The sequence below is a fragment of the Oryzias latipes genome, chromosome 11, assembly GCF_053564925.1.
Source record: "Oryzias latipes strain Hd-rR chromosome 11, Olatipes_Hd-rR_3.1".
NCBI lineage: Eukaryota > Metazoa > Chordata > Actinopteri > Beloniformes > Adrianichthyidae > Oryzias > Oryzias latipes.
The window spans coordinates 2,086,416-2,112,125 of NC_136247.1; the positions used below are offsets into that span (position 1 = coordinate 2,086,416).

At 42.4% G+C, this 25,710-nt stretch overlaps 19 non-coding genes across 19 annotated transcripts; 12 read left to right on the forward strand and 7 right to left on the reverse strand.

Moving 5' to 3' along the window:
* Positions 1-107: 107 nt before the first annotated feature.
* trnad-guc (transfer RNA aspartic acid (anticodon GUC)) lies at positions 108-179 on the reverse strand. The gene has a single exon. It is a non-coding gene; the product is annotated as a tRNA-Asp (tRNA).
* A 207-nt stretch (positions 180-386) lies between these two features.
* On the forward strand, positions 387-460 carry trnan-guu (transfer RNA asparagine (anticodon GUU)). The gene has a single exon. It is a non-coding gene; the product is annotated as a tRNA-Asn (tRNA).
* A 3,236-nt stretch (positions 461-3,696) lies between these two features.
* On the reverse strand, positions 3,697-3,768 carry trnad-guc (transfer RNA aspartic acid (anticodon GUC)). Its single transcript has one exon. It is a non-coding gene; the product is annotated as a tRNA-Asp (tRNA).
* Positions 3,769-3,975: 207 nt separating this feature from the next.
* On the forward strand, positions 3,976-4,049 carry trnan-guu (transfer RNA asparagine (anticodon GUU)). Its single transcript has one exon. It is a non-coding gene; the product is annotated as a tRNA-Asn (tRNA).
* A 1,442-nt stretch (positions 4,050-5,491) lies between these two features.
* Positions 5,492-5,563, reverse strand: trnad-guc (transfer RNA aspartic acid (anticodon GUC)). The gene has a single exon. It is a non-coding gene; the product is annotated as a tRNA-Asp (tRNA).
* A 207-nt stretch (positions 5,564-5,770) lies between these two features.
* trnan-guu (transfer RNA asparagine (anticodon GUU)) lies at positions 5,771-5,844 on the forward strand. Its single transcript has one exon. It is a non-coding gene; the product is annotated as a tRNA-Asn (tRNA).
* Positions 5,845-7,286: 1,442 nt separating this feature from the next.
* trnad-guc (transfer RNA aspartic acid (anticodon GUC)) lies at positions 7,287-7,358 on the reverse strand. Its single transcript has one exon. It is a non-coding gene; the product is annotated as a tRNA-Asp (tRNA).
* Positions 7,359-9,081: 1,723 nt separating this feature from the next.
* On the reverse strand, positions 9,082-9,153 carry trnad-guc (transfer RNA aspartic acid (anticodon GUC)). Its single transcript has one exon. It is a non-coding gene; the product is annotated as a tRNA-Asp (tRNA).
* A 207-nt stretch (positions 9,154-9,360) lies between these two features.
* trnan-guu (transfer RNA asparagine (anticodon GUU)) lies at positions 9,361-9,434 on the forward strand. The gene has a single exon. It is a non-coding gene; the product is annotated as a tRNA-Asn (tRNA).
* A 1,722-nt stretch (positions 9,435-11,156) lies between these two features.
* trnan-guu (transfer RNA asparagine (anticodon GUU)) lies at positions 11,157-11,230 on the forward strand. The gene has a single exon. It is a non-coding gene; the product is annotated as a tRNA-Asn (tRNA).
* Positions 11,231-12,951: 1,721 nt separating this feature from the next.
* Positions 12,952-13,025, forward strand: trnan-guu (transfer RNA asparagine (anticodon GUU)). Its single transcript has one exon. It is a non-coding gene; the product is annotated as a tRNA-Asn (tRNA).
* A 1,721-nt stretch (positions 13,026-14,746) lies between these two features.
* Positions 14,747-14,820, forward strand: trnan-guu (transfer RNA asparagine (anticodon GUU)). Its single transcript has one exon. It is a non-coding gene; the product is annotated as a tRNA-Asn (tRNA).
* A 1,442-nt stretch (positions 14,821-16,262) lies between these two features.
* Positions 16,263-16,334, reverse strand: trnad-guc (transfer RNA aspartic acid (anticodon GUC)). Its single transcript has one exon. It is a non-coding gene; the product is annotated as a tRNA-Asp (tRNA).
* Positions 16,335-18,337: 2,003 nt separating this feature from the next.
* trnan-guu (transfer RNA asparagine (anticodon GUU)) lies at positions 18,338-18,411 on the forward strand. Its single transcript has one exon. It is a non-coding gene; the product is annotated as a tRNA-Asn (tRNA).
* Positions 18,412-20,132: 1,721 nt separating this feature from the next.
* Positions 20,133-20,206, forward strand: trnan-guu (transfer RNA asparagine (anticodon GUU)). Its single transcript has one exon. It is a non-coding gene; the product is annotated as a tRNA-Asn (tRNA).
* A 1,442-nt stretch (positions 20,207-21,648) lies between these two features.
* Positions 21,649-21,720, reverse strand: trnad-guc (transfer RNA aspartic acid (anticodon GUC)). Its single transcript has one exon. It is a non-coding gene; the product is annotated as a tRNA-Asp (tRNA).
* A 207-nt stretch (positions 21,721-21,927) lies between these two features.
* trnan-guu (transfer RNA asparagine (anticodon GUU)) lies at positions 21,928-22,001 on the forward strand. The gene has a single exon. It is a non-coding gene; the product is annotated as a tRNA-Asn (tRNA).
* A 1,721-nt stretch (positions 22,002-23,722) lies between these two features.
* trnan-guu (transfer RNA asparagine (anticodon GUU)) lies at positions 23,723-23,796 on the forward strand. The gene has a single exon. It is a non-coding gene; the product is annotated as a tRNA-Asn (tRNA).
* A 1,721-nt stretch (positions 23,797-25,517) lies between these two features.
* trnan-guu (transfer RNA asparagine (anticodon GUU)) lies at positions 25,518-25,591 on the forward strand. The gene has a single exon. It is a non-coding gene; the product is annotated as a tRNA-Asn (tRNA).
* Positions 25,592-25,710: the final 119 nt, after the last annotated feature.

Consider the following 25,710-nt stretch of genomic DNA (forward strand, 5'->3'; position numbering starts at 1 on the left):
CCACAGTGAGTGTGTAGGAGTTGATAGAGGTTTCACCAGCAAATAGGGGTTGGTGCAAGATAATGTGTTTTCTAGGAGCCAGTTGAAAGCTGAACTAGAAAAAGGCTCTCCCCGTCAGGGAATCGAACCCTGGTCTTCCGCGTGACAGGCGGAGATACTGTCCACTATACTAACGAGGAACTGACACACTTGAACAAACATGTCGAAGATGGGTCACAGACGAGCTGGGATGCACACTTTGTTTCCTCAATGGATGAAGTGGCATGAAAAACCAATTCAAATGCAATCTCTCACAAACAGACTTTTTAGTCCATTTCACATAAGAAATGACATGTCATCATTTACCAACAAGCACTATAATCAGAATGGTATTTTCCACACATGTTGTCTCTGTGGCGCAATAGGCTAGCGCGTTCGGCTGTTAACCGAAAGGTTGGTGGTTCAAGCCCACCCAGAGGCGTTGATTACTCCTGTCCTTCCTTCAATGCTAGTCTCATGTTTACTTCTATCTGGTTAGTTAATTTACTCAGGACTTTCATCCCTCAGCTCATGTAACTTTCTTAACTTCATATTCAAATCCAAATATTTCCCCAGACTCGTGAAAATGCAAGAGTGGACACAAAGAGTGGGTGGGACAAGTGCTTTGGAACTTCAAAAGTACACAAAGCACGGTCCTCTTCTGTGCTGCTGCAACACACAGCCTGTTAATTTGGATGGACGCTCAAGCTTTCCCTAGGGCTGTAGGCTGAAGAATGTCCTGGCGCTGCCAACAGACATAGTTCCACTACTTTGCAACTACTGAGTATCTTGGTTACTCCACAAGCAAAACACCTCAGTAGACACCCTGCTTGACAATTCAGTTCAAAAAGAAAGGGCCTTTTTCTCAATTCAATCTTTGCCTTCTGAGCAAGCAAGCACTTGTTAGTTTCACACTTTCCAAAGCTGGTCCTGGAAGATGTCAGGATGGACGAGGAGTCCGACGCACTGCGCTATAGTTGCAGTCTCGTACTGGCACGTGTTTGAATGCAACTTCTGACATTCAGCCAGCAGTCATGCTTATGCTCAGCTGTCCTCAACAATGTAACAGTGCATTATATTTACTGTCAAGCAACATCACCAACAAACTTGGTTGATGTCAAGTCATTCAGACAAAACGGACCTGTTTCTCTTTGGAGACTGTTGTCGGATGTGCTGGAAATGACGGAAAGACTGATCAATCCTTTCTGATTGCCTTTATCAGAAAACTCTTTCTAAGGTTCTGTGTGGTTTGTTTTGTATTTGTTTATAAGAACTTCAATTATATGGAATTTTCAATTTTAAAGTGAATGGAAAAGGACAAGATGGGATTTCCTGGCGGTGAGGATTGATCTCATCACCAAGGAAACAACTTCTTAGGTCTTTGTCAGACAAGTTACAAATTGTATTTGTCCTTATTCCGGGAGGATTAAGGGCTACCTGGCTGTCATTGGATGCTATTGAAAGAGGTGTCAAGTCATTGCATTAGAACAATCGGTCTGACGACTTAGCTGTAATGCACAGTGGGCATCTTGTTGAACTTACCAAAACCTAACCTTAATTGTGAGAAAACAATGTCATGTCCTTCTTTGAAAGCTGTCTTTGAAAAGAAGCAGAAATGTGACAAGTGCCATATAGGACAGAAGCACTAAAGCTTTAGATGTGGACAAATGTTGTGAAACAGACAGTGCATTTAGAATAAATATTTGAGTCACAAAGAATTGTGGGGTTCATGAATTACCTGTTGATTCTTGCAAAGAAGGCGGCCATTTTTGTGACCCCACGGTGAGTGTGTAGGAGTTGATAGAGGTTTCACCAGCAAATAGGGGTTGGTGCAAGATAATGTGTTTTCTAGGAGCCAGTTGAAGGCTGAACTAGAAAAGGGCTCTCCCGTCAGGGAATCGAACCCTGGTCTTCCGCGTGACAGGCGGAGATACTGTCCACTATACTAACGAGGAACTGACACACTTGAACAAACATGTCGAAGATGGGTCACAGACGAGCTGGGATGCACACTTTGTTTCCTCAATGGATGAAGTGGCATGAAAAACCAATTCAAATGCAATCTCTCACAAACAGACTTTTTAGTCCATTTCAAATAAGAAATGACATGTCATCATTTACCAACAAGCACTATAATCAGAATGGTATTTTCCACACATGTTGTCTCTGTGGCGCAGTAGGCTAGCGCGTTCGGCTGTTAACCGAAAGGTTGGTGGTTCAAGCCCACCCACAGGCGTTGATTACTCCTGTCCTTCCTTCAATGCTAGTCTCATGTTTACTTCTATCTGGTTTGCTAATTTACTCAGTACTTTCATCCCTCAGCTCATGTAACTTTCTTAACTTCATATTCAAATCCAAATATTTCCCCAGACTCATGAAAATGCAAGAGTGGACACAAAGAGTGGGTGGGACAAGTGCTTTGGAACTTCAACAGTACACAAAGCACGGTCCTCTTCTGTGCTGCTGCAACACACAGCCTGTTAATTTGGATGGACGCTCAAGCTTTCCCTAGGGCTGTAGGCTGAAGAATGTCCTGGCGCTGCCAACAGACATAGTTCCACTACATTGCAACTACTGAGTATCTTGGTTACTCCACAAGCAAAACACCTCAGTAGACGCCCTGCTTGACAATTCAGTTCAAAAAGAAAGGGCCTTTTTCTCAATTCAATCTTTGCCTTCTGAGCAAGCAAGCACTTGGTAGTTTCACACTTTCCAAAGATGGTCCTGGAAGATGTCAGGATGGACGAGGAGTCCGACGCACTGCGCTATAGTTGCAGTCTCGTACTGGCACGTGTTTGAATGCAACTTCTGACATTCAGCCAGCAGTCATGCTTATGCTCAGCTGTCCTCAACAATGTAACAGTGCATTATATTTACTGTCAAGCAACATCACCAACAAACTTGGTTGATGTCAAGTCATTCAGACAAAACGGACCTGTTTCTCTTTGGAGACTGTTGTCGGATGTGCTGGAAATGACGGAAAGACTGATCAATCCTTTCTGATTGCCTTTATCAGAAAACTCTTTCTGAGGTTCTGTGTGGTTTGTTTTGTATTTGTTTATAAGAACTTCAATTATATGGAATTTTCAGTTTTAAAGTGAATGGAAAAGGACAAGATGGGATTTCCTGGCGGTGAGAATTGATCTCATCACCAAGGAAACAACTTCTTAGGTCTTTGTCAGACAAGTTACAAATTGTATTTGTCCTTATTCCGGGAGGATTAAGGGCTACCTGGCTGTCATTGGATGCTATTGAAAGAGGTGTCAAGTCATTGCATTAGAACAATCGGTCTGACGACTTAGCTGTAATGCACAGTGGGCATCTTGTTGAACTTACCAAAACCTAACCTTAATTGTGAGAAAACAATGTCATGTCCTTCTTTGAAAGCTGTCTTTGAGAAGAAGCAGAAATGTGACAAGTGCCATATAGGACAGAAGCACTAAAGCTTTAGATGTGGACAAATGTTGTGAAACAGACAGTGCATTTAGAATAAATATTTGAATCACACAAAATTGAGGGGTTCATGAATTACCTGTTGATTCTTGCAAAGAAGGCGGCCATTTTTGTGACACCACAGTGAGTGTGTAGGAGTTGATAGAGGTTTCACCAGCAAATAGGGGTTGGTGCAAGATAATGTGTTTTCTAGGAGCCAGTTGAAAGCTGAACTAGAAAAAGGCTCTCCCCGTCAGGGAATCGAACCCTGGTCTTCCGCGTGACAGGCGGAGATACTGTCCACTATACTAACGAGGAACTGACACACTTGAACAAACATGTCGAAGATGGGTCACAGACGAGCTGGGATGCACACTTTGTTTCCTCAATGGATGAAGTGGCATGAAAAACCAATTCAAATGCAATCTCTCACAAACAGACTTTTTAGTCCATTTCACATAAGAAATGACATGTCATCATTTACCAACAAGCACTATAATCAGAATGGTATTTTCCACACATGTTGTCTCTGTGGCGCAATAGGCTAGCGCGTTCGGCTGTTAACCGAAAGGTTGGTGGTTCAAGCCCACCCAGAGGCGTTGATTACTCCTGTCCTTCCTTCAATGCTAGTCTCATTTTTACCTCTATCTGGTTTGCTAATTTACTCAGTACTTTCATCCCTCAGCTCATGTAACTTTCTTAACTTCATATTCAAATTGAAATATTTCCCCAGACTCATGAAAATGCAAGAGTGGACACAAAGAGTGGGTGGGACAAGTGCTTTGGAACTTCAAAAGTACACAAAGCACAGTCCTCTTCTGTGCTGCTGCAACACACAGCCTGTTAATTTGGATGGACGCTCAAGCTTTCCCTAGGGCTGTAGGCTGAAGAACGTCCAGGCGCTGCCAACAGACATAGTTCCACTACATTGCAACTACTGAGTATCTTGGTTACTCCACAAGCAAAACACCTCAGTAGACGCCCTGCTTGACAATTCAGTTCAAAAAGAAAGGGCCTTTTTCTCAATTCAATCTTTGCCTTCTGAGCAAGCAAGCACTTGTTAGTTTCACACTTTCCAAAGATGGTCCTGGAAGATGTCAGGATGGACGAGGAGTCCGACGCACTGTGCTATAGTTGCAGTCTCGTACTGGCACGTGTTTGAATGCAACTTCTGACATTCAGCCAGCAGTCATGCTTATGCTCAGCTGTCCTCAACAATGTAACAGTGCATTATATTTACTGTCAAGCAACATCACCAACAAACTTGGTTGATGTCAAGTCATTCAGACAAAACGGACCTGTTTCTCTTTGGAGACTGTTGTCGGATGTGCTGGAAATGACGGAAAGACTGATCAATCCTTTCTGATTGCCTTTATCAGAAAACTCTTTCTGAGGTTCTGTGTGGTTTGTTTTGTATTTGTTTATAAGAACTTCAATTATATGGAATTTTCAGTTTTAAAGTGAATGGAAAAGGACAAGATGGGATTTCCTGGCGGTGAGAATTGATCTCATCACCAAGGAAACAACTTCTTAGGTCTTTGTCAGACAAGTTACAAATTGTATTTGTCCTTATTCCGGGAGGATTAAGGGCTACCTGGCTGTCATTGGATGCTATTGAAAGAGGTGTCAAGTCATTGCATTAGAACAATCGGTCTGACGACTTAGCTGTAATGCACAGTGGGCATCTTGTTGAACTTACCAAAACCTAACCTTAATTGTGAGAAAACAATGTCATGTCCTTCTTTGAAAGCTGTCTTTGAGAAGAAGCAGAAATGTGACAAGTGCCATATAGGACAGAAGCACTAAAGCTTTAGATGTGGACAAATGTTGTGAAACAGACAGTGCATTTAGAATAAATATTTGAATCACACAAAATTGATGGGTTCATGAATTACCTGTTGATTCTTGCAAAGAAGGCGGCCATTTTTGTGACACCACAGTGAGTGTGTAGGAGTTGATAGAGGTTTCACCAGCAAATAGGGGTTGGTGCAAGATAATGTGTTTTCTAGGAGCCAGTTGAAGGCTGAACTAGAAAAAGGCTCTCCCCGTCAGGGAATCGAACCCTGGTCTTCCGCGTGACAGGCGGAGATACTGTCCACTATACTAACGAGGAACTGACACACTTGAACAAACATGTCGAAGATGGGTCACAGACGAGCTGGGATGCACACTTTGTTTCCTCAATGGATGAAGTGGCATGAAAAACCAATTCAAATGCAATCTCTCACAAACAGACTTTTTAGTCCATTTCAAATAAGAAATGACATGTCATCATTTACCAACAAGCACTATAATCAGAATGGTATTTTCCACACATGTTGTCTCTGTGGCGCAATAGGCTAGCGCGTTCGGCTGTTAACCGAAAGGTTGGTGGTTCAAGCCCACCCAGAGGCGTTGATTACTCCTGTCCTTCCTTCAATGCTAGTCTCATGTTTACTTCTATCTGGTTAGTTAATTTACTCAGTACTTTCATCCCTCAGCTCATGTAACTTTCTTAACTTCATATTCAAATCCAAATATTTCCCCAGACTCGTGAAAATGCAAGAGTGGACACAAAGAGTGGGTGGGACAAGTGCTTTGGAACTTCAAAAGTACACAAAGCACGGTCCTCTTCTGTGCTGCTGCAACACACAGCCTGTTAATTTGGATGGACGCTCAAGCTTTCCCTAGGGCTGTAGGCTGAAGAATGTCCTGGCGCTGCCAACAGACATAGTTCCACTACATTGCAACTACTGAGTATCTTGGTTACTCCACAAGCAAAACACCTCAGTAGACACCCTGCTTGACAATTCAGTTCAAAAAGAAAGGGCCTTTTTCTCAATTCAATCTTTGCCTTCTGAGCAAGCAAGCACTTGTTAGTTTCACACTTTCCAAAGCTGGTCCTGGAAGATGTCAGGATGGACGAGGAGTCCGACGCACTGCGCTATAGTTGCAGTCTCGTACTGGCACGTGTTTGAATGCAACTTCTGACATTCAGCCAGCAGTCATGCTTATGCTCAGCTGTCCTCAACAATGTAACAGTGCATTATATTTACTGTCAAGCAACATCACCAACAAACTTGGTTGATGTCAAGTCATTCAGACAAAACGGACCTGTTTCTCTTTGGAGACTGTTGTCGGATGTGCTGGAAATGACGGAAAGACTGATCAATCCTTTCTGATTGCCTTTATCAGAAAACTCTTTCTAAGGTTCTGTGTGGTTTGTTTTGTATTTGTTTATAAGAACTTCAATTATATGGAATTTTCAATTTTAAAGTGAATGGAAAAGGACAAGATGGGATTTCCTGGCGGTGAGAATTGATCTCATCACCAAGGAAACAACTTCTTAGGTCTTTGTCAGACAAGTTACAAATTGTATTTGTCCTTATTCCGGGAGGATTAAGGGCTACCTGGCTGTCATTGGATGCTATTGAAAGAGGTGTCAAGTCATTGCATTAGAACAATCGGTCTGACGACTTAGCTGTAATGCACAGTGGGCATCTTGTTGAACTTACCAAAACCTAACCTTAATTGTGAGAAAACAATGTCATGTCCTTCTTTGAAAGCTGTCTTTGAAAAGAAGCAGAAATGTGACAAGTGCCATATAGGACAGAAGCACTAAAGCTTTAGATGTGGACAAATGTTGTGAAACAGACAGTGCATTTAGAATAAATATTTGAGTCACAAAGAATTGTGGGGTTCATGAATTACCTGTTGATTCTTGCAAAGAAGGCGGCCATTTTTGTGACCCCACGGTGAGTGTGTAGGAGTTGATAGAGGTTTCACCAGCAAATAGGGGTTGGTGCAAGATAATGTGTTTTCTAGGAGCCAGTTGAAGGCTGAACTAGAAAAGGGCTCTCCCCGTCAGGGAATCGAACCCTGGTCTTCCGCGTGACAGGCGGAGATACTGTCCACTATACTAACGAGGAACTGACACACTTGAACAAACATGTCGAAGATGGGTCACAGACGAGCTGGGATGCACACTTTGTTTCCTCAATGGATGAAGTGGCATGAAAAACCAATTCAAATGCAATCTCTCACAAACAGACTTTTTAGTCCATTTCAAATAAGAAATGACATGTCATCATTTACCAACAAGCACTATAATCAGAATGGTATTTTCCACACATGTTGTCTCTGTGGCGCAGTAGGCTAGCGCGTTCGGCTGTTAACCGAAAGGTTGGTGGTTCAAGCCCACCCACAGGCGTTGATTACTCCTGTCCTTCCTTCAATGCTAGTCTCATGTTTACTTCTATCTGGTTAGCTAATTTACTCAGTACTTTCATCCCTCAGCTCATGTAACTTTCTTAACTTCATATTCAAATCCAAATATTTCCCCAGACTCATGAAAATGCAAGAGTGGACACAAAGAGTGGGTGGGACAAGTGCTTTGGAACTTCAACAGTACACAAAGCACGGTCCTCTTCTGTGCTGCTGCAACACACAGCCTGTTAATTTGGATGGACGCTCAAGCTTTCCCTAGGGCTGTAGGCTGAAGAATGTCTTGGCGCTGCCAACAGACATAGTTCCACTACATTGCAACTACTGAGTATCTTGGTTACTCCACAAGCAAAACACCTCAGTAGACGCCCTGCTTGACAATTCAGTTCAAAAAGAAAGGGCCTTTTTCTCAATTCAATCTTTGCCTTCTGAGCAAGCAAGCACTTGTTAGTTTCACACTTTCCAAAGATGGTCCTGGAAGATGTCAGGATGGACGAGGAGTCCGACGCACTGCGCTATAGTTGCAGTCTCGTACTGGCACGTGTTTGAATGCAACTTCTGACATTCAGCCAGCAGTCATGCTTATGCTCAGCTGTCCTCAACAATGTAACAGTGCATTATATTTACTGTCAAGCAACATCACCAACAAACTTGGTTGATGTCAAGTCATTCAGACAAAACGGACCTGTTTCTCTTTGGAGACTGTTGTCGGATGTGCTGGAAATGACGGAAAGACTGATCAATCCTTTCTGATTGCCTTTATCAGAAAACTCTTTCTGAGGTTCTGTGTGGTTTGTTTTGTATTTGTTTATAAGAACTTCAATTATATGGAATTTTCAGTTTTAAAGTGAATGGAAAAGGACAAGATGGGATTTCCTGGCGGTGAGAATTGATCTCATCACCAAGGAAACAACTTCTTAGGTCTTTGTCAGACAAGTTACAAATTGTATTTGTCCTTATTCCGGGAGGATTAAGGGCTACCTGGCTGTCATTGGATGCTATTGAAAGAGGTGTCAAGTCATTGCATTAGAACAATCGGTCTGACGACTTAGCTGTAATGCACAGTGGGCATCTTGTTGAACTTACCAAAACCTAACCTTAATTGTGAGAAAACAATGTCATGTCCTTCTTTGAAAGCTGTCTTTGAGAAGAAGCAGAAATGTGACAAGTGCCATATAGGACAGAAGCACTAAAGCTTTAGATGTGGACAAATGTTGTGAAACAGACAGTGCATTTAGAATAAATATTTGAATCACACAAAATTGAGGGGTTCATGAATTACCTGTTGATTCTTGCAAAGAAGGCGGCCATTTTTGTGACACCACAGTGAGTGTGTAGGAGTTGATAGAGGTTTCACCAGCAAATAGGGGTTGGTGCAAGATAATGTGTTTTCTAGGAGCCAGTTGAAAGCTGGACTAGAAAAAGGCTCTCCCCGTCAGGGAATCGAACCCTGGTCTTCCGCGTGACAGGCGGAGATACTGTCCACTATACTAACGAGGAACTGACACACTTGAACAAACATGTCGAAGATGGGTCACAGACGAGCTGGGATGCACACTTTGTTTCCTCAATGGATGAAGTGGCATGAAAAACCAATTCAAATGCAATCTCTCACAAACAGACTTTTTAGTCCATTTCAAATAAGAAATGACATGTCATCATTTACCAACAAGCACTATAATCAGAATGGTATTTTCCACACATGTTGTCTCTGTGGCGCAATAGGCTAGCGCGTTCGGCTGTTAACCGAAAGGTTGGTGGTTCAAGCCCACCCAGAGGCGTTGATTACTCCTGTCCTTCCTTCAATGCTAGTCTCATGTTTACTTCTATCTGGTTAGTTAATTTACTCAGTACTTTCATCCCTCAGCTCATGTAACTTTCTTAACTTCATATTCAAATCCAAATATTTCCCCAGACTCGTGAAAATGCAAGAGTGGACACAAAGAGTGGGTGGGACAAGTGCTTTGGAACTTCAAAAGTACACAAAGCACGGTCCTCTTCTGTGCTGCTGCAACACACAGCCTGTTAATTTGGATGGACGCTCAAGCTTTCCCTAGGGCTGTAGGCTGAAGAATGTCCTGGCGCTGCCAACAGACATAGTTCCACTACTTTGCAACTACTGAGTATCTTGGTTACTCCACAAGCAAAACACCTCAGTAGACACCCTGCTTGACAATTCAGTTCAAAAAGAAAGGGCCTTTTTCTCAATTCAATCTTTGCCTTCTGAGCAAGCAAGCACTTGTTAGTTTCACACTTTCCAAAGCTGGTCCTGGAAGATGTCAGGATGGACGAGGAGTCCGACGCACTGCGCTATAGTTGCAGTCTCGTACTGGCACGTGTTTGAATGCAACTTCTGACATTCAGCCAGCAGTCATGCTTATGCTCAGCTGTCCTCAACAATGTAACAGTGCATTATATTTACTGTCAAGCAACATCACCAACAAACTTGGTTGATGTCAAGTCATTCAGACAAAACGGACCTGTTTCTCTTTGGAGACTGTTGTCGGATGTGCTGGAAATGACGGAAAGACTGATCAATCCTTTCTGATTGCCTTTATCAGAAAACTCTTTCTGAGGTTCTGTGTGGTTTGTTTTGTATTTGTTTATAAGAACTTCAATTATATGGAATTTTCAGTTTTAAAGTGAATGGAAAAGGACAAGATGGGATTTCCTGGCGGTGAGAATTGATCTCATCACCAAGGAAACAACTTCTTAGGTCTTTGTCAGACAAGTTACAAATTGTATTTGTCCTTATTCCGGGAGGATTAAGGGCTACCTGGCTGTCATTGGATGCTATTGAAAGAGGTGTCAAGTCATTGCATTAGAACAATCGGTCTGACGACTTAGCTGTAATGCACAGTGGGCATCTTGTTAAACTTACCAAAACCTAACCTTAATTGTGAGAAAACAATGTCATGTCCTTCTTTGAAAGCTGTCTTTGAAAAGAAGCAGAAATGTGACAAGTGCCATATAGGACAGAAGCACTAAAGCTTTAGATGTGGACAAATGTTGTGAAACAGACAGTGCATTTAGAATAAATATTTGAGTCACAAAGAATTGTGGGGTTCATGAATTACCTGTTGATTCTTGCAAAGAAGGCGGCCATTTTTGTGACACCACAGTGAGTGTGTAGGAGTTGATAGAGGTTTCACCAGCAAATAGGGGTTGGTGCAAGATAATGTGTTTTCTAGGAGCCAGTTGAAGGCTGAACTAGAAAAGGGCTCTCCCCGTCAGGGAATCGAACCCTGGTCTTCCGCGTGAAAGGGCGGAGATACTGTCCACTATACTAACGAGGAACTGACACACTTGAACAAACATGTCGAAGGTGGGTCACAGACGAGCTGGGATGCACACTTTGTTTCCTCAATGGATGAAGTGGCATGAAAAACCAATTCAAATGCAATCTCTCACAAACAGACTTTTTAGTCCATTTCAAATAAGAAATGACATGTCATCATTTACCAACAAGCACTATAATCAGAATGGTATTTTCCACACATGTTGTCTCTGTGGCGCAATAGGCTAGCGCGTTCGGCTGTTAACCGAAAGGTTGGTGGTTCAAGCCCACCCAGAGGCGTTGATTACTCCTGTCCTTCCTTCAATGCTAGTCTCATTTTTACCTCTATCTGGTTTGCTAATTTACTCAGTACTTTCATCCCTCAGCTCATGTAACTTTCTTAACTTCATATTCAAATTGAAATATTTCCCCAGACTCATGAAAATGCAAGAGTGGACACAAAGAGTGGGTGGGACAAGTGCTTTGGAACTTCAAAAGTACACAAAGCACAGTCCTCTTCTGTGCTGCTGCAACACACAGCCTGTTAATTTGGATGGACGCTCAAGCTTTCCCTAGGGCTGTAGGCTGAAGAACGTCCAGGCGCTGCCAACAGACATAGTTCCACTACATTGCAACTACTGAGTATCTTGGTTACTCCACAAGCAAAACACCTCAGTAGACGCCCTGCTTGACAATTCAGTTCAAAAAGAAAGGGCCTTTTTCTCAATTCAATCTTTGCCTTCTGAGCAAGCAAGCACTTGTTAGTTTCACACTTTCCAAAGCTGGTCCTGGAAGATGTCAGGATGGACGAGGAGTCCGACGCACTGCGCTATAGTTGCAGTCTCGTACTGGCACGTGTTTGAATGCAACTTCTGACATTCAGCCAGCAGTCATGCTTATGCTCAGCTGTCCTCAACAATGTAACAGTGCATTATATTTACTGTCAAGCAACATCACCAACAAACTTGGTTGATGTCAAGTCATTCAGACAAAACGGACCTGTTTCTCTTTGGAGACTGTTGTCGGATGTGCTGGAAATGACGGAAAGACTGATCAATCCTTTCTGATTGCCTTTATCAGAAAACTCTTTCTAAGGTTCTGTGTGGTTTGTTTTGTATTTGTTTATAAGAACTTCAATTATATGGAATTTTCAATTTTAAAGTGAATGGAAAAGGACAAGATGGGATTTCCTGGCGGTGAGAATTGATCTCATCACCAAGGAAACAACTTCTTAGGTCTTTGTCAGACAAGTTACAAATTGTATTTGTCCTTATTCCGGGAGGATTAAGGGCTACCTGGCTGTCATTGGATGCTATTGAAAGAGGTGTCAAGTCATTGCATTAGAACAATCGGTCTGACGACTTAGCTGTAATGCACAGTGGGCATCTTGTTGAACTTACCAAAACCTAACCTTAATTGTGAGAAAACAATGTCATGTCCTTCTTTGAAAGCTGTCTTTGAAAAGAAGCAGAAATGTGACAAGTGCCATATAGGACAGAAGCACTAAAGCTTTAGATGTGGACAAATGTTGTGAAACAGACAGTGCATTTAGAATAAATATTTGAGTCACAAAGAATTGTGGGGTTCATGAATTACCTGTTGATTCTTGCAAAGAAGGCGGCCATTTTTGTGACACCGCAGTGAGTGTGTAGGAGTTGATAGAGGTTTCACCAGCAAATAGGGGTTGGTGCAAGATAATGTGTTTTCTAGGAGCCAGTTGAAGGCTGAACTAGAAAAGGGCTCTCCCCGTCAGGGAATCGAACCCTGGTCTTCCGCGTGACAGGCGGAGATACTGTCCACTACACTAACTAGGAACTGACACACTTGAACAAACATGTCGAAGGTGGGTCACAGACGAGCTGGGATGCACACTTTGTTTCCTCAATGGATGAAGTGGCATGAAAAACCAATTCAAATACAATCTCTCACAAACAGACTTTTTAGTCCATTTCAAATAAGAAATGACATGTCATCATTTACCAACAAGCACTATAATCAGAATGGTATTTTCCACACATGTTGTCTCTGTGGCGCAGTAGGCTAGCGCGTTCGGCTGTTAACCGAAAGGTTGGTGGTTCAAGCCCACCCAGAGGCGTTGATTACTCCTGTCCTTCCTTCAATGCTAGTCTCATGTTTACTTCTATCTGGTTAGCTAATTTACTCAGTACTTTCATCCCTCAGCTCATGTAACTTTCTTAACTTCATATTCAAATTGAAATATTTCCCCAGACTCATGAAAATGCAAGAGTGGACACAAAGAGTGGGTGGGACAAGTGCTTTGGAACTTCAAAAGTACACAAAGCACAGTCCTCTTCTGTGCTGCTGCAACACACAACCTGTTAATTTGGATGGACGCTCAAGCTTTCCCTAGGACTGTAGGCTGAAGAACATCCAGGCGCTGCCAACAGACATAGTTCCACTACATTGCAACTACTGAGTATCTTGGTTACTCCACAAGCAAAACACCTCAGTAGACGCCCTGCTTGACAATTCAGTTCAAAAAGAAAGGGCCTTTTTCTCAATTCAATCTTTGCCTTCTGAGCAAGCAAGCACTTGTTAGTTTCACACTTTCCAAAGCTGGTCCTGGAAGATGTCAGGATGGACGAGGAGTCCGACACACTGCGCTATAGTTGCAGTCTCGTACTGGCACGTGTTTGAATGCAACTTCTGACATTCAGCCAGCAGTCATGCTTATGCTTAGCTGTCCTCAACAATGTAACAGTGCATTATATTTACTGTCAAGCAACATCACCAACAAACTTGGTTGATGTCAAGTCATTCAGACAAAACGGACCTGTTTCTCTTTGGAGACTGTTGTCGGATGTGCTGGAAATGACGGAAAGACTGATCAATGCTTTCTGATTGCCTTTATCAGAAAACTCTTTCTGAGGTTCTGTGTGGTTTGTTTTGTATTTGTTTATAAGAACTTCAATTATATGGAATTTTCAGTTTTAAAGTGAATGGAAAAGGACAAGATGGGATTTCCTGGCGGTGAGAATTGATCTCATCACCAAGGAAACAACTTCTTAGGTCTTTGTCAGACAAGTTACAAATTGTATTTGTCCTTATTCCGGGAGGATTAAGGGCTACCTGGCTGTCATTGGATGCTATTGAAAGAGGTGTCAAGTCATTGCATTAGAACAATCGGTCTGACGACTTAGCTGTAATGCACAGTGGGCATCTTGTTGAACTTACCAAAACCTAACCTTAATTGTGAGAAAACAATGTCATGTCCTTCTTTGAAAGCTGTCTTTGAAAAGAAGCAGAAATGTGACAAGTGCCATATAGGACAGAAGCACTAAAGCTTTAGATGTGGACAAATGTTGTGAAACAGACAGTGCATTTAGAATAAATATTTGAGTCACAATGAATTGTGGGGTTCATGAATTACCTGTTGATTCTTGCAAAGAAGGCGGCCATTTTTGTGACACCGCAGTGAGTGTGTAGGAGTTGATAGAGGTTTCACCAGCAAATAGGGGTTGGTGCAAGATAATGTGTTTTCTAGGAGCCAGTTGAAGGCTGAACTAGAAAAGGGCTCTCTCCGTCAGGGAATCGAACCCTGGTCTTCCGCGTGACAGGCGGAGATACTGTCCACTATACTAACGAGGAACTGACACACTTGAACAAACATGTCGAAGGTGGGTCACAGACGAGCTGGGATGCACACTTTGTTTCCTCAATGGATGAAGTGGCATGAAAAACCAATTCAAATGCAATCTCTCACAAACAGACTTTTTAGTCCATTTCAAATAAGAAATGACATGTCATCATTTACCAACAAGCACTATAATCAGAATGGTATTTTCCACACATGTTGTCTCTGTGGCGCAGTAGGCTAGCGCGTTCGGCTGTTAACCGAAAGGTTGGTGGTTCAAGCCCACCCAGAGGCGTTGATTACTCCTGTCCTTCCTTCAATGCTAGTCTCATGTTTACTTCTATCTGGTTTGCTTATTTAATCAGTACTTTCATCCCTCAGCTCATGTAACTTTCTTAACTTCATATTCAAATCCAAATATTTCCCCAGACTCATGAAAATGCAAGAGTGGACACAAAGAGTGGGTGGGACAAGTGCTTTGGAACTTCAAAAGTACACAAAGCACAGTCCTCTTCTGTGCTGCTGCAACACACAGCGTGTTAATTTGGAGTGACGCTCAAGCTTTCCCTAGGGCTGTAGGCTGAAGAACGTCCTGGCGCTGCCAACAGACATAGTTCCACTACATTGCAACTACTGAGTATCTTGGTTACTCCACAAGCAAAACACCTCAGTAGACGCCCTGCTTGACAATTCAGTTCAAAAAGAAAGGGCCTTTTTCTCAATTCAATCTTTGCCTTCTGAGCAAGCAAGCACTTGTTAGTTTCACACTTTCCAAAGCTGGTCCTGGAAGATGTCAGGATGGACGAGGAGTCCGACGCACTGCGCTATAGTTGCAGTCTCGTACTGGCACGTGTTTGAATGCAACTTCTGACATTCAGCCAGCAGTCATGCTTATGCTCAGCTGTCCTCAACAATGTAACAGTGCATTATATTTACTGTCAAGCAACATCACCAACAAACTTGGTTGATGTCAAGTCATTCAGACAAAACGGACCTGTTTCTCTTTGGAGACTGTTGTCGGATGTGCTGGAAATGACGGAAAGACTGATCAATCCTTTCTGATTGCCTTTATCAGAAAACTCTTTCTGAAGTTCTGTGTGTTTTGTTTTGTATTTGTTTATTAGAACTTCAATTATATGAAATTTTCAGTTTTAAAGTGAATGGAAAAGGACAAGATGGGATTTCCTGGCGGTGAGAATTGATCTCATCACCAAGGAAACAACTTCTTAGGTCTTTGTCAGACAAGTTACAAATTGTATTTGTCCTTATTCCGGGAGGATTAAGGGCTACCTGGCTGTCATTGGATGCTATTGAAAGAGGTGTCAAGTCATTGCATTAGAACAATCGGTCTGACGACTTAGCTGTAATGCACAGTGGGCATCTTGTTGAACTTACCAAAACCTAACCTTAATTGTGAGAAAACAATGTCATGTCCTTCTTTGAAAGCTGTCTTTGAAAAGAAGCAGAAATGTGACAAGTGCCATATAGGACAGAAGCACTAAAGCTTTAGATGTGGACAAATGTTGTGAAACAGACAGTGCATTTAGAATAAATATTTGAGTCACAAAGAATTGTGGGGTTCATGAATTACCTGTTGATTCTTGCAAAGAAGGCGGCCATTTTTGTGACACCACAGTGAGTGTGTAGGAGTTGATAGAGGTTTCACCAGCAAATAGGGGTTGGTGCAAGATAATGTGTTTTCTAGGAGCCAGTTGAAGGCTCAACTAGAAAAAGGCTCTCCCCGTCAGGGAATCGAACCCTGGTCTTCCGCGTGACAGGCGGAGATACTGTCCACTATACTAACGAGGAACTGACACACTTGAACAAACATGTCGAAGATGGGTCACAGACGAGCTGGGATGCACACTTTGTTTCCTCAATGGGTGAAGTGGCATGAAAAACCAATTCAAATGCAATCTCTCACAAACAGACTTTTTAGTCCATTTCAAATAAGAAATGACATGTCATCATTTACCAACAAGCACTATAATCAGAATGGTATTTTCCACACATGTTGTCTCTGTGGCGCAATAGGCTAGCGCGATCGGCTGTTAACCGAAAGGTTGGTGGTTCAAGCCCACCCAGAGGCGTTGATTACTCTTGTCCTTCCTTCAATGCTAGTCTCATGTTTACTGCTATCTGGTTAGCTAATTTACTCAGTACTTTCATCTCTCAGCTCATGTAACTTTCTTAACTTCATATTCAAATCCAAATATTTCCCCAGACTCATGAAAATGCAAGAGTGGACACAAAGAGTGGGTGGGACAAGTGCTTTGGAACTTCAAAAGTACACAAAGCACAGGCCTCTTCTGTGCTCCTGCAACACACAGCCTGTTAATTTGGATGGACGCTCAAGCTTTCCCTAGGGCTGTAGGCTGAAGAACGTCCTGGCGCTGCCAACAGACATAGTTCCACTACATTGCAACTACTGAGTATCTTGGTTACTCCACAAGCAAAACACCTCAGTAGACGCCCTGCTTGACAATTCAGTTCAAAAAGAAAGGGCCTTTTTCTCAATTCAATCTTTGCCTTCTGAGCAAGCAAGCACTTGTTAGTTTCACACTTTCCAAAGCTGGTCCTGGAAGATGTCAGGATGGACGAGGAGTCCGACGCACTGCGCTATAGTTGCAGTCTCGTACTGGCACGTGTTTGAATGCAACTTCTGACATTCAGCCAGCAGTCATGCTTATGCTCAGCTGTCCTCAACAATGTAACAGTGCATTATATTTACTGTCAAGCAACATCACCAACAAACTTGGTTGATGTCAAGTCATTCAGACAAAACGGACCTGTTTCTCTTTGGAGACTGTTGTCGGATGTGCTGGAAATGACGGAAAGACTGATCAATCCTTTCTGATTGCCTTTATCAGAAAACTCTTTCTAAGGTTCTGTGTGGTTTGTTTTGTATTTGTTTATAAGAACTTCAATTATATGGAATTTTCAATTTTAAAGTGAATGGAAAAGGACAAGATGGGATTTCCTGGCGGTGAGAATTGATCTCATCACCAAGGAAACAACTTCTTAGGTCTTTGTCAGACAAGTTACAAATTGTATTTGTCCTTATTCCGGGAGGATTAAGGGCTACCTGGCTGTCATTGGATGCTATTGAAAGAGGTGTCAAGTCATTGCATTAGAACAATCGGTCTGACGACTTAGCTGTAATGCACAGTGGGCATCTTGTTGAACTTACCAAAACCTAACCTTAATTGTGAGAAAACAATGTCATGTCCTTCTTTGAAAGCTGTCTTTGAAAAGAAGCAGAAATGTGACAAGTGCCATATAGGACAGAAGCACTAAAGCTTTAGATGTGGACAAATGTTGTGAAACAGACAGTGCATTTAGAATAAATATTTGAGTCACAAAGAATTGTGGGGTTCATGAATTACCTGTTGATTCTTGCAAAGAAGGCGGCCATTTTTGTGACACCACAGTGAGTGTGTAGGAGTTGATAGAGGTTTCACCAGCAAATAGGGGTTGGTGCAAGATAATGTGTTTTCTAGGAGCCAGTTGAAGGCTGAACTAGAAAAGGGCTCTCCCCGTCAGAGAATCGAACCCTGGTCTTCCGCGTGAAAGGGCGGAGATACTGTCCACTATACTAACGAGGAACTGACACACTTGAACAAACATGTCGAAGGTGGGTCACAGACGAGCTGGGATGCACACTTTGTTTCCTCAATGGATGAAGTGGCATGAAAAACCAATTCAAATGCAATCTCTCACAAACAGACTTTTTAGTCCATTTCAAATAAGAAATGACATGTCATCATTTACCAACAAGCACTATAATCAGAATGGTATTTTCCACACATGTTGTCTCTGTGGCGCAATAGGCTAGCGCGTTCGGCTGTTAACCGAAAGGTTGGTGGTTCAAGCCCACCCAGAGGCGTTGATTACTCCTGTCCTTCCTTCAATGCTAGTCTCATTTTTACCTCTATCTGGTTTGCTAATTTACTCAGTACTTTCATCCCTCAGCTCATGTAACTTTCTTAACTTCATATTCAAATTGAAATATTTCCCCAGACTCATGAAAATGCAAGAGTGGACACAAAGAGTGGGTGGGACAAGTGCTTTGGAACTTCAAAAGTACACAAAGCACAGTCCTCTTCTGTGCTGCTGCAACACACAGCCTGTTAATTTGGATGGACGCTCAAGCTTTCCCTAGGGCTGTAGGCTGAAGAACGTCCAGGCGCTGCCAACAGACATAGTTCCACTACATTGCAACTACTGAGTATCTTGGTTACTCCACAAGCAAAACACCTCAGTAGACGCCCTGCTTGACAATTCAGTTCAAAAAGAAAGGGCCTTTTTCTCAATTCAATCTTTGCCTTCTGAGCAAGCAAGCACTTGTTAGTTTCACACTTTCCAAAGCTGGTCCTGGAAGATGTCAGGATGGACGAGGAGTCCGACACACTGCGCTATAGTTGCAGTCTCGTACTGGCACGTGTTTGAATGCAACTTCTGACATTCAGCCAGCAGTCATGCTTATGCTCAGCTGTCCTCAACAATGTAACAGTGCATTATATTTACTGTCAAGCAACATCACCAACAAACTTGGTTGATGTCAAGTCATTCAGACAAAACGGACCTGTTTCTCTTTGGAGACTGTTGTCGGATGTGCTGGAAATGACGGAAAGACTGATCAATGCTTTCTGATTGCCTTTATCAGAAAACTCTTTCTGAGGTTCTGTGTGGTTTGTTTTGTATTTGTTTATAAGAACTTCAATTATATGGAATTTTCAGTTTTAAAGTGAATGGAAAAGGACAAGATGGGATTTCCTGGTGGTGAGAATTGATCTCATCACCAAGGAAACAACTTCTTAGGTCTTTGTCAGACAAGTTACAAATTGTATTTGTCCTTATTCCGGGAGGATTAAGGGCTACCTGGCTGTCATTGGATGCTATTGAAAGAGGTGTCAAGTCATTGCATTAGAACAATCGGTCTGACGACTTAGCTGTAATGCACAGTGGGCATCTTGTTGAACTTACCAAAACCTAACCTTAATTGTGAGAAAACAATGTCATGTCCTTCTTTGAAAGCTGTCTTTGAAAAGAAGCAGAAATGTGACAAGTGCCATATAGGACAGAAGCACTAAAGCTTTAGATGTGGACAAATGTTGTGAAACAGACAGTGCATTTAGAATAAATATTTGAGTCACAAAGAATTGTGGGGTTCATGAATTACCTGTTGATTCTTGCAAAGAAGGCGGCCATTTTTGTGACACCGCAGTGAGTGTGTAGGAGTTGATAGAGGTTTCACCAGCAAATAGGGGTTGGTGCAAGATAATGTGTTTTCTAGGAGCCAGTTGAAGGCTGAACTAGAAAAGGGCTCTCCCCGTCAGGGAATCGAACCCTGGTCTTCCGCGTGACAGGCGGAGATACTGTCCACTATACTAACTAGGAACTGACACACTTGAACAAACATGTCGAAGGTGGGTCACAGACGAGCTGGGATGCACACTTTGTTTCCTCAATGGATGAAGTGGCATGAAAAACCAATTCAAATGCAATCTCTCACAAACAGACTTTTTAGTCCATTTCAAATAAGAAATGACAAGTCATCATTTACCAACAAGCACTATAATCAGAATGGTATTTTCCACACATGTTGTCTCTGTGGCGCAGTAGGCTAGCGCGTTCGGCTGTTAACCGAAAGGTTGGTGGTTCAAGCCCACCCAGAGGCGTTGATTACTCCTGTCCTTCCTTCAATGCTAGTCTCATGTTTACTTCTATCTGTTTAGCTAATTTACTCAGTACTTTCATCCCTCAGCTCATGTAACTTTCTTAACTTCATATTCAAATTGAAATATTTCCCCAGACTCATGAAAATGCAAGAGTGGACACAAAGAGTGGGTGGGACAAGTGCTTTGGAACTTCAAAAGTACACAAAGCACAGTCCTCTTCTGTGCTGCTGCAACACACAACCTGTTAATTTGGATGGACGCTCAAGCTTTCCCTAGGACTGTAGGCTGAAGAACATCCAGGCGCTGCCAACAGACATAGTTCCACTACATTGCAATTACTGAGTATCTTGGTTACTCCACAAGCAAAACACCTCAGTAGACGCCCTGCTTGACAATTCAGTTCAAAAAGAAAGGGCCTTTTTCTCAATTCAATCTTTGCCTTCTGAGCAAGCAAGCACTTGTTAGTTTCACACTTTCCAAAGCTGGTCCTGGAAGATGTCAGGATGGACGAGGAGTCCGACGCACTGCGCTATAGTTGCAGTCTCGTACTGGCACGTGTTTGAATGCAACTTCTGACATTCAGCCAGCAGTCATGCTTATGCTCAGCTGTCCTCAACAATGTAACAGGGCATTATATTTACTGTCAAGCAACATCACCAACAAACTTGGTTGATGTCAAGTCATTCAGACAAAACGGACCTGTTTCTCTTTGGAGACTGTTGTCGGATGTGCTGGAAATGACGGAAAGACTGATCCATCCTTTCTGATTGCCTTTATCAGAAAACTCTTTCTAAGGTTCTGTGTGGTTTGTTTTGTATTTGTTTATAAGAACTTCAATTATATGGAATTTTCAATTTTAAAGTGAATGGAAAAGGACAAGATGGGATTTCCTGGCGGTGAGAATTGATCTCATCACCAAGGAAACAACTTCTTAGGTCTTTGTCAGACAAGTTACAAATTGTATTTGTCCTTATTCCGGGAGGATTAAGGGCTACCTGGCTGTCATTGGATGCTATTGAAAGAGGTGTCAAGTCATTGCATTAGAACAATCGGTCTGACGACTTAGCTGTAATGCACAGTGGGCATCTTGTTGAACTTACCAAAACCTAACCTTAATTGTGAGAAAACAATGTCATGTCCTTCTTTGAAAGCTGTCTTTGAAAAGAAGCAGAAATGTGACAAGTGCCATATAGGACAGAAGCACTAAAGCTTTAGATGTGGACAAATGTTGTGAAACAGACAGTGCATTTAGAATAAATATTTGAGTCACACAAAATTGAGGGGTTCATGAATTACCTGTTGATTCTTGCAAAGAAGGCGGCCATTTTTGTGACACCACAGTGAGTGTGTAGGAGTTGATAGAGGTTTCACCAGCAAATAGGGGTTGGTGCAAGATAATGTGTTTTCTAGGAGCCAGTTGAAGGCTGAACTAGAAAAGGGCTCTCCCCGTCAGGGAATCGAACCCTGGTCTTCCGCGTGACAGGCGGAGATACTGTCCACTATACTAACGAGGAACTGAGACACTTGAACAAACATGTCGAAGATGGGTCACAGACGAGCTGGGATGCACACTTTGTTTCCTCAATGGATGAAGTGGCATGAAAAACCAATTCAAATGCAATCTCTCACAAACAGACTTTTTAGTCCATTTCAAATAAGAAATGACATGTCATCATTTACCAACAAGCACTATAATCAGAATGGTATTTTCCACACATGTTGTCTCTGTGGCGCAATAGGCTAGCGCGTTCGGCTGTTAACCGAAAGGTTGGTGGTTCAAGCCCACCCAGAGGCGTTGATTACTCCTGTCCTTCCTTCAATGCTAGTCTCATGTTTACTTCTATCTGGTTAGCTAATTTACTCAGTACTTTCATCCCTCAGCTCATGTAACTTTCTTAACTTCATATTCAAATCCAAATATTTCCCCAGACTCATGAAAATGCAAGAGTGGACACAAAGAGTGGGTGGGACAAGTGCTTTGGAACTTCAAAAGTACACAAAGCACAGTCCTCTTCTGTGCTGCTGCAATACACAACCTGTTAATTTGGATGGACGCTCAAGCTTTCCCTAGGACTGTAGGCTGAAGAACATCCAGGCGCTGCCAACAGACATAGTTCCACTACATTGCAATTACTGAGTATCTTGGTTACTCCACAAGCAAAACACCTCAGTAGACGCCCTGCTTGACAATTCAGTTCAAAAAGAAAGGGCCTTTTTCTCAATTCAATCTTTGCCTTCTGAGCAAGCAAGCACTTGTTAGTTTCACACTTTCCAAAGCTGGTCCTGGAAGATGTCAGGATGGACGAGGAGTCCGACACACTGCGCTATAGTTGCAGTCTCGTACTGGCACGTGTTTGAATGCAACTTCTGACATTCAGCCAGCAGTCATGCTTATGCTCAGCTGTCCTCAACAATGTAACAGTGCATTATATTTACTGTCAAGCAACATCACCAACAAACTTGGTTGATGTCAAGTCATTCAGACAAAACGGACCTGTTTCTCTTTGGAGACTGTTGTCGGATGTGCTGGAAATGACGGAAAGACTGATCAATGCTTTCTGATTGCCTTTATCAGAAAACTCTTTCTGAGGTTCTGTGTGGTTTGTTTTGTATTTGTTTATAAGAACTTCAATTATATGGAATTTTCAGTTTTAAAGTGAATGGAAAAGGACAAGATGGGATTTCCTGGCGGTGAGAATTGATCTCATCACCAAGGAAACAACTTCTTAGGTCTTTGTCAGACAAGTTACAAATTGTATTTGTCCTTATTCCGGGAGGATTAAAGGCTACCTGGCTGTCATTGGATGCTATTGAAAGAGGTGTCAAGTCATTGCATTAGAACAATCGGTCTGACGACTTAGCTGTAATGCACAGTGGGCATCTTGTTGAACTTACCAAAACCTAACCTTAATTGTGAGAAAACAATGTCATGTCCTTCTTTGAAAGCTGTCTTTGAAAAGAAGCAGAAATGTGACAAGTGCCATATAGGACAGAAGCACTAAAGCTTTAGATGTGGACAAATGTTGTGAAACAGACAGTGCATTTAGAATAAATATTTGAGTCACAAAGAATTGTGGGGTTCATGAATTACCTGTTGATTCTTGCAAAGAAGGCGGCCATTTTTGTGACACCGCAGTGAGTGTGTAGGAGTTGATAGAGGTTTCACCAGCAAATAGGGGTTGGTGCAAGATAATGTGTTTTCTAGGAGCCAGTTGAAGGCTGAACTAGAAAAGGGCTCTCTCCGTCAGGGAATCGAACCCTGGTCTTCCGCGTGACAGGCGGAGATACTGTCCACTATACTAACGAGGAACTGACACACTTGAACAAACATGTCGAAGGTGGGTCACAGACGAGCTGGGATGCACACTTTGTTTCCTCAATGGATGAAGTGGCATGAAAAACCAATTCAAATGCAATCTCTCACAAACAGACTTTTTAGTCCATTTCAAATAAGAAATGACATGTCATCATTTACCAACAAGCACTATAATCAGAATGGTATTTTCCACACATGTTGTCTCTGTGGCGCAGTAGGCTAGCGCGTTCGGCTGTTAACCGAAAGGTTGGTGGTTCAAGCCCACCCAGAGGCGTTGATTACTCCTGTCCTTCCTTCAATGCTAGTCTCATGTTTACTTCTATCTGGTTTGCTTATTTAATCAGTACTTTCATCCCTCAGCTCATGTAACTTTCTTAACTTCATATTCAAATCCAAATATTTCCCCAGACTCATGAAAATGCAAGAGTGGACACAAAGAGTGGGTGGGACAAGTGCTTTGGAACTTCAAAAGTACACAAAGCACAGTCCTCTTCTGTGCTGCTGCAACACACAGCGTGTTAATTTGGAGTGACGCTCAAGCTTTCCCTAGGGCTGTAGGCTGAAGAACGTCCTGGCGCTGCCAACAGACATAGTTCCACTACATTGCAACTACTGAGTATCTTGGTTACTCCACAAGCAAAACACCTCAGTAGACGCCCTGCTTGACAATTCAGTTCAAAAAGAAAGGGCCTTTTTCTCAATTCAATCTTTGCCTTCTGAGCAAGCAAGCACTTGTTAGTTTCACACTTTCCAAAGCTGGTCCTGGAAGATGTCAGGATGGACGAGGAGTCCGACGCACTGCGCTATAGTTGCAGTCTCGTACTGGCACGTGTTTGAATGCAACTTCTGACATTCAGCCAGCAGTCATGCTTATGCTCAGCTGTCCTCAACAATGTAACAGTGCATTATATTTACTGTCAAGCAACATCACCAACAAACTTGGTTGATGTCAAGTCATTCAGACAAAACGGACCTGTTTCTCTTTGGAGACTGTTGTCGGATGTGCTGGAAATGACGGAAAGACTGATCAATCCTTTCTGATTGCCTTTATCAGAAAACTCTTTCTAAGGTTCTGTGTGGTTTGTTTTGTATTTGTTTATAAGAACTTCAATTATATGGAATTTTCAATTTTAAAGTGAATGGAAAAGGACAAGATGGGATTTCCTGGCGGTGAGAATTGATCTCATCACCAAGGAAACAACTTCTTAGGTCTTTGTCAGACAAGTTACAAATTGTATTTGTCCTTATTCCGGGAGGATTAAGGGCTACCTGGCTGTCATTGGATGCTATTGAAAGAGGTGTCAAGTCATTGCATTAGAACAATCGGTCTGACGACTTAGCTGTAATGCACAGTGGGCATCTTGTTGAACTTACCAAAACCTAACCTTAATTGTGAGAAAACAATGTCATGTCCTTCTTTGAAAGCTGTCTTTGAAAAGAAGCAGAAATGTGACAAGTGCCATATAGGACAGAAGCACTAAAGCTTTAGATGTGGACAAATGTTGTGAAACAGACAGTGCATTTAGAATAAATATTTGAGTCACAAAGAATTGTGGGGTTCATGAATTACCTGTTGATTCTTGCAAAGAAGGCGGCCATTTTTGTGACACCGCAGTGAGTGTGTAGGAGTTGATAGAGGTTTCACCAGCAAATAGGGGTTGGTGCAAGATAATGTGTTTTCTAGGAGCCAGTTGAAGGCTGAACTAGAAAAGGGCTCTCTCCGTCAGGGAATCGAACCCTGGTCTTCCGCGTGACAGGCGGAGATACTGTCCACTATACTAACGAGGAACTGACACACTTGAACAAACATGTCGAAGGTGGGTCACAGACGAGCTGGGATGCACACTTTGTTTCCTCAATGGATGAAGTGGCATGAAAAACCAATTCAAATGCAATCTCTCACAAACAGACTTTTTAGTCCATTTCAAATAAGAAATGACATGTCATCATTTACCAACAAGCACTATAATCAGAATGGTATTTTCCACACATGTTGTCTCTGTGGCGCAGTAGGCTAGCGCGTTCGGCTGTTAACCGAAAGGTTGGTGGTTCAAGCCCACCCAGAGGCGTTGATTACTCCTGTCCTTCCTTCAATGCTAGTCTCATGTTTACTTCTATCTGGTTTGCTTATTTAATCAGTACTTTCATCCCTCAGCTCATGTAACTTTCTTAACTTCATATTCAAATC